Raw genomic sequence first — 7,887 nt, 5'->3', positions numbered from 1 at the left:
ACCAAGTCGACTCTTTAAGTTCGTTCATCAAGTCACCCCGCTAGGTCGGCCCACCAAGTGGACTCTTTAAGTTTTTTCATGAAGTCACGTTGCCAAGTCGGCCCACAAGGTTGACTCTTTAAGTTCATTCATCAAGTCACCCCGCCAGGTCACCCCTCCAAGTAATCTCACCAAGTTGACTCTTTAAGTTTTCCCATCAAGTCACCCCGCCAGGTCGGCCCACCAAGTACTCTCACCAGGTTGACTGTTTAGGTTTGTTCATCAAGTCACCCCACCAAGTACTCTCACCAAGTCGACTCGTTCATCAAGTCACTCCGCCAGGTCAGCCCGCCAAGTACTCTCACCAAGTCAACCCTTTAATTTTGGTCATCAAGTCACCTCACCAGGTCGGCCCACCAAGTACTCTCAGAAAGTCGACTCTTTAGGTTCGTTCATCAATTCACCCCGTCAGCTCGGCCCACCAAGTTCTCTCACTAGGTCGACTCTTTAAGTTCATTCATCAAGTCACCCCGCCAGTTCGACCCACCAAGTACTCTCACAAAGTCGACTCTCTAGGTTCGTTCATCAAGTCACCCTGCCAGGTCAGCCCACCAAGTCACCCCGCTAGTTCGACCCACCAAGTTGACTCTTTAAGTTTTTTCATCAAGTCAACTGGCCAAGTCGGCCCATGAAGTTGACTCTTCAAGTTCGTTCATCAAATCACGTGACCAGGTCAGCCCACTGAGTACTCTCACCAAGTCGACTCTTTAAGTTTGTTCATCAAGTCACCCGGCTAGGTCGGCCCACCAAGTCACCAAGTACTCTCACCAAGTTGACTCTCTAAGTTTGTTCATCAAGTCACCCTGCCAGGTCGGCCCACCAAGTCGAATCTTTAAGTTCGTTCATCAAGTCACCCCACCAAGTACTCTAACCAAGTCGATTCTTCAAGTGCGTTCATCAAGTCACCCGACCAAGTACTCTCACCAAGTTGACTCTTTAACTATGTTCATCAATTCATGCCACCAAGTACTCTCACCAATTCAACTCTTTAAGTCTATTCATCAAGTCACCACACCAAGTACTCTCACCAAGTCAACTCTTTAGGACCGTTCATCAAGTCACCTTGCCAAGTCGACCCTTAAAGTCCATTCATCAAGTCACCCCACCAAGTTGACTCTTTAAGTCAGTTCACGAAGTCACCCAACCAGGTCGGCCCACCAAGTACTCTCACCAAGTCGACTCTCTAAGTCTGTTCATCAGGTCACCCCACTGAGTACTCTCGCCAAGTCAACTCTTTAGGTCCGTTCATTGAGTCACCCTGCAAAGTCAACCCTTTAAGTTCGTTCATCAAGTCACCCCACCAAGTCAAATCTTTAAGTCCTTTCATCAAGTCACCCCACCAAGCTGACTCTTTAAGTCCGTTCATCAAATCACCAGAACAACTACTCTCACCAAGTCGACTCTATAAGTCCGTTCATCAAGTCAACCCACTAGGTCAACCCACCAAGTACTCCCACCTTTAAGTTTGGTCATTAGTTCACCTCACCAAGTACTCTCACCAAGTCAACTCTTTAGGTCCGTTCATCAAGTCACCCTGCCAAGTCGACCCTTTAAGTCCATTCATCAAGTCGCCCCACCAAGTACTCTCACCAAGTCGACTCTTTAAGTCCTTTCATCAAGTCACACCACCAAGTCAACTCTTCAAGTCTGTTCATCAAGTCACTAGAACAAGTACTCTAACCAAGTCGACTCTTTAAGTCCGTCCATAAAGTCACCCCACCAGGTCAGCCCACCAAGTCGACTCTTTAGGTTTGTTCATCAAGTCACCCCAACTAGTACTCTCACCAAGTTGACTCTTTAAGTTCATTCATCAAGTTGCACCACCAGGTTGGCCTGCTAAGTACTCTCATCAAGTCGACCCTTTAAGTTTGTTCATCAAGTCACGTGACTAGGCCAGCCCATCGAGTCCTCTCACCAAGTCGACTCTTTAGGTTTGTTCATCAAGTCACACCGCCAGGTCGGCCCACCAAGTACTCTCACCAAGTCAACTCTTTAAGTTTGTTCATCAAGTCACCCTACCAGGTCGGCCTACCAAGTTGACTCTTTAAGTTCGTTCATCAAGTCACGCTGCCAGTATGGCCCACCAAGTCTACTCTTTAGTTTCGTTCATCAAGTCACCCTGCCAGGTCGGCCCACCAAGTCGACTCTTTAGGTTCATTCATCAAGTCACCCCACCAAGTACTCTCACCAAGTCGACTCTTTAAGTTCGCTCATCAAATCACCCCGCTATGTTTGCCCACCAAGTACTCTCACCAAGTCGACTCTTTAGGTTCATTCATCAAGTCACCCTGCCAGGTCGGCCCACCAAGTGGACTCTTTAAGTTCATTCATCAAGTCACCTGGCCAGGTCGGCAAGTCACCCTGCCAGGTCAGCCCACCAAGTCGACTCTTTAAGTTTGTTCATCAAGTCGCCCCACCAAGTACTCTAACCAAGTTGATTCTTCAAGTGCATTCATCAAGTCACCCGACCAAGTACTCTCACCAAGTCGACTCTTTAAGTCCTTTCATCAAGTCACCCCAGCAAGTCGACTCTTTAAGTCCGTTCATCAAGTCACCAAAATAAGTACAAGTACTCTCACCAAGTCAACTCTTTATGTCTGTTCATCAAGTCACCCCACCAGTTTGGCCAACCAAGTACTCCCACCAAGTCGATTCTTTAACTCCGTTCATCAGTTCACCCCACCAAGTACTCTCACCAAGTGGACTCTTTAAGTCTGCTCATCAAGTCGAGCCACCAAGTACTCTCAGCAAGTCGACTCTTTGAGTCCGTTCATCAAGTCACCCCAACAAGTACTCTAACCAAGTCGATTCTTCAAGTGCGCTCATCAAGTCACCCCACCAAGTACTCTCACCAAGTCGACTCTTTGAGTCTGTTCATCAAGTCACCCCACCAACTGCTCTCACCAAGTCAACTCTTTAGGTCCGTTCATAGAGTCACCCCACCAAGTCAACGCTTCAAGTGCGTTCATCAAGTCACCCCACCAAGTCAACTCTTTAAGTTAATTCATCAAGTCACCCCGCCAGGTTAGCCCACAAATTACTCTCACCAAGTCGACTCTTTAAGTGCGTTCATCAAGTCAGCCCGCCAGGTCGGCCCACCAAGTGGACTCTTTAATTTTGTTCATGAAGTCACTCTACCAAGTCAGCCCACAAGGTCGACTCTTTAAGTTCATTCATTAGGTCACCCTGCTAGGTCAGCCCACCAAGTACTCTCACCAAGTCGACTCTTCAAGTTTGCTCATCAAGTCACCCCGCCAGGTCGGCCCACCAAGTACTCTCACCGGGTCGACTCTTTAGGTTTTTTCATCAAGTCACCCCACCAAGTACTCTCACAATGGCGACTCTCTAGGTTCGTTCATCAAGTCGCTCAGCCAGGTCGGCTCGCCAAGTACTCTCACCAAGTTGACCCTTTAAGTTTGGTCATCAAGTCACCCGCCCAGGTCGACCCACCAAGTACTCTCACAAAGTTGACTCTTTAGGTTTCTATCATCAATTCACCACGCCAGCTCGGCCCACCAAGTTCTCTCACCAAGTCGACTCTTTAAGTTCGTTCATCAAGTCACCCCGCCAGTTCGACCCACCAAGTACTCTCACAAAGTCGACTGTCTAAGTTCGTTCATCAAGTCACCTTGCCAGGTCAGCCCACCAAGTACTCTCACCAAGTCACCCTGCCAGGTCGGCCCACCAAGTCGACTCTTTAAGTTCGTTCATCAAGTCACCCAGCCAAGTTGACCCACCAAGTCGACTCTTTAAGTTCGTTCATCAAGTCATGTGACCAGGTCAGCCCACGGAGTACTCTCACCAAGTCGACTCTTTAAGTTAGTTCATCAAGTCACCTTGCCAGGTCGGCCCACCAAGTACTCTCACCAAGTCGACTCTTTAAGTTTGTTCATCAAGTCACCCTGCCAGGTCGGCCCACCAAGTTGACTCTTTAAGTTTGTTCATCAAGTCACCCTGCCAGGTCGGCCCACCAAGTCGACTCTTTAGGTTCATTTATTAGGTCACACCACCAAGTACTCTCACCAAGTCGACTCTTTAAGTTTGTTCATCAAATCACCCCGCTATGTCTGCCCACCAAGTACTCTCACCAAGTCGACTCTTTAGATTCATTCATCAAGTCACCCCGCCAGGTCGGCCCACCAAGTGGACTCTTTAAGTTCGTTCATCAAGTCACCCGGCCAGGTCGGCCCACCAAGTCACCAAGTACTCTCACTAAGTCGACTCTCTAAGTTCGTTCATCAAGTCACCCTGCTAGGTTGGCCAACCAAGTTGACTCTTTAAGTTCGTTCATCAAGTCACCCCACCAAGTACTCTAACCAAGTCGATTCTTCAAGTGCATTCATCAAGTCACCCGACCAAGTACTCTCACCAAGTCAACTCTTTAACTATGTTCATCAACTCACCCCACCAAGTACTCTCACCCGGTCAACTCTTTAGGTCCATTCATCAAGTCACCCCACCAACTCGACCCTTCAAGTGCGTTGATCAAGTCACCCTTCCAAGTCGACCCTTTAAGTCCGTTCATCAAGTCACCCCTCCAAGTACTCTCACCGAGTCGACTCTTTAAGTCCTTTCATCAAGTAACCCCACCAAGTCGACTCTTCAAGTCCGTTCATCAAGTCACCAGAACAAGTACTCTAACCAAGTTGACTCTTTAAGTCCGTTCATCAAGTCTCCCCACCAGGTCGGTCCACCAAGTAATCCCAGCAAGTCGACTCTTTAAGTCCGTTCATCAGTTCACCCCGCCAAGTACTCTCACCAAGTTGACTCTTTAATTCTGCTCATCAAGTCGAGCCACCAAGTACTCTCACCAACTCGACTCTTTGAGTACGATCATCAAGTCACCCCATCAAGTACTCTAACCAAGTCAATTGTTCAAGTGCGTTCATCAAGTCACCCCACCAAGTACTCTCACCAAGTCGACTCTTTAATTCCTTTCATCAAGTCACCCCACCAGGTCGACTGTTTAAGTCCATTCATCAAGTCACCAGAACAAGTACTCTCACCAAGTCGACTCTTTATGTCCCTTCATCAAGTCACCCCAACAGGTACTCCCACCAAGTCGACTCTTTAAGTAAATTCGTCAATTCACCTCGCCAAGTACTCTCACCAAGTGGACTCTTTGAGTCTGCTCATCAAGTCGAGCCACCAAGTACTCTCACCAAGTCGACTCTTTGAGTCCGTTCATCAGGTCACCCCACCAAGTGCTCTCACTGAGTCAACTCTTTGGGTCCGTTCACCAAGTCACCCCGCCAAGTTGACCCTTTAAGTTCTTTCATCATGTCACCCCACCAAGTACTCTCACCAAGTCAACTCTTTAAGTCCTTTCATCAAGTGACCCCACCAAGTCGACTCTTTAAGTTCGTTCATCAAGTCACCAGAACAAGTACCAGTTCGGCCAACCAAGTACTGTCACCAAGTTTACTCTTTAAGTCTTCTCATCAAGTTGAGCCACCAAGTACTCTTAGCAAGTCGAATCTTTGAGTTTGTTCAACAAGTCACCCCACCAAGTACTCTAACCAAGTCGATTCTTCAAGTGTGCTCATCAAGTCACCCCACCAAGTACTCTCACCAAGTCGACTCTTTAAGTTTGTTCATCAAGTCACCCCGCCAAGTACTCTCACCAAGTCAACTCTTTAGGTCCGTCCATAGAGTCACCCCACCAAGTTGACCCTTCAAGTGCGTTCATCAAGTCACCCCACCAAGTTGACTCTTTAAGTTCATTCATCAAGTCACCCAGCTAGGTCAGCCCACAAATTACTCTCACCAAGTCGACTCTTTAAGTTTGTTCATCAAGTCACCCCGCCAGGTCGGCCCACCAAGTGGACTCTTTAAGTTCATTCATGAAGTCACTCTGCCAAGTCAGCCCGCAAGGTCGACTCTTTAAGTTCGTTCATCAAGTCACCCCGCCAGGTCACCCCACCAAGTACTCTCACCAAGTCGACTCTTTAAGTTGGCTCATCAAGTCACCCCGCCAGGTCGGCCCACCAAGTACTCTCATCAGGTCGACTCTTTACGTTTGTTCATCAAGTCACCCCACCAAGTACTCTCACAAAGTCGACTCTCTAAGTTCATTCATCAAGTTTCTCTGCCAGGTCGGCCCACCAAGTACTCTCACCAAGTCGACCCTTTAAGTTTGGTCATCAAGTCACCCTGCCAGGTTGGCCCACCAAGTACTCTCACAAAGTTGACTCTTTAGGTTCGTTCATCAATTCACCCCGCCAGCTCGGCCCACCAAGTTCTATCACCAAGTTTACTTTTTAAGTTTATTCATCAAGTCACCTTGCCAGTTCGACCCACCAAGCACTCTCACAAAGTTGACTCTCTAAGTTCATTCATCGAGTCACCCTGCCAGGTTAGCCCACCAAGTACTCTCACCAAGTCATCCTGCTAGTTCGACCCACCGAGTCGACTCTTTAAGTTCATTCATCAAGTCACCTGGCCAAGTCAGCCCACCAAGTCGACTCTTTAAGTTCGTTCATCAAGTCACGTGACCAGGGCAGCCCACTGAGTACTCTCACCAAGTCGACTCTTTAAGTTAGTTCATCAAGTCACCTTGCCAGGTCAGCCCACCAGGTACTCTCACCAAGTCAACTCTTTAAGTTTGTTCATCAAGTCACCCTACCAGGTCAGCCCACCAAGCCGACTCTTTATGTTCGTAAAATGGGTACCCGAGCCATTCTACTTGAGTCATAATTCTCAAATCGGATAGCTTCTAATATAAAATGGTCGTCGAGCCCTTCTAGTCAGTCTCCAAAAATTGATCAATTTACCCCCCTGACTGATGAAATCAAATCGCCTAACCAATGCCAATCTTTGTCTCCATTGACAACCTCATGAAAAATGGGGTCGTGGATGGCTATTCGATCACATTTTTCATTGAATTGGGTTTTAAGGTACTTGTGCACTGAATGTACATTTTTGATGTAGAGTAAGGCTTGTACTAATGGCTTATATAGGGGAGGTAGTGTGCTTGAAAAATGGTGGGTGAGCCAGCCTGGCTGAGCCGATCTGGGCGAGCCATGCTGGCCGACCTGATCTGGCCGAGCCATTCTGGCTGAGCCATGCTGGCCGAGCCGATCTGGGTGAGCCATGCTGGTTGACCCGATCTGGCCGAGCCATGCTGGCCGAGCCGATTTGGGCAAGCCATGCTGGCCGAGCCGATCTAGCTGAGCTCCAAAAATGGTGTCGTGGATGGCTGTTTGGTCACATTTTTCATTGAATTGGTCACATTTTTCATTGAATTGGATGGCTGTTTGGTCACATTGTCGTGGATGGCTGTTTGGTCACATTTTTCATTGAATTGGTCACTAATAGCTTATATATGGGAGGTAGTGTGCTTGAAAAATGGTGGCCGAGCCAGCCTGGCCGAGCCGATCTGGGCGAGCCATGCTGGCCAAGCCAATCTGGGTGAGCCATGCTGGCTAAGCCGATCTGGGCAAGCTATGCTGGCCGAGCCAATTTGGCCGAGCTCCAAAAACGATGTCATGGATGGCTATTTGGTCACATTTTTCATTGAATTGGGTTTTAAGGTACTTGTGCACTGAATGTACATTTCTGATGTAGAGTAAGGCTTGCACTAGTAGCTTATATAGGGGAGGTAGTGTGCTTGAAAAATGGTGGGCGAGCCAGCCTGGCCGAGCCGATCTGGGTGAGTCGTTCTAGCCGATCCATGTTGGCCGAGCCGATCTGGGCAAGCCATTCTGGCCTACCTGATCTGGGTGAGCCGTTCTGGCTGAGCTAATCTGGGCGAGCCATGCTGGCTGACCTGATCTGGCCGAGCTCCAAAAATGGTGTATGCTAATGTTGAATCAATGAAAGGGGCATGAAGCAATCTTGGTGCTTTTC

This window comes from Cupressus sempervirens, chromosome 2 (assembly GCF_028749045.1).
Source record: "Cupressus sempervirens isolate cs-2001-9-10 chromosome 2, ASM2874904v1, whole genome shotgun sequence".
Classification (NCBI taxonomy): Eukaryota; Viridiplantae; Streptophyta; class Pinopsida; order Cupressales; family Cupressaceae; genus Cupressus; species Cupressus sempervirens.
The sequence above is the reverse complement of the archived record's forward strand: the minus strand, read 5'-3'. Positions refer to the sequence as shown.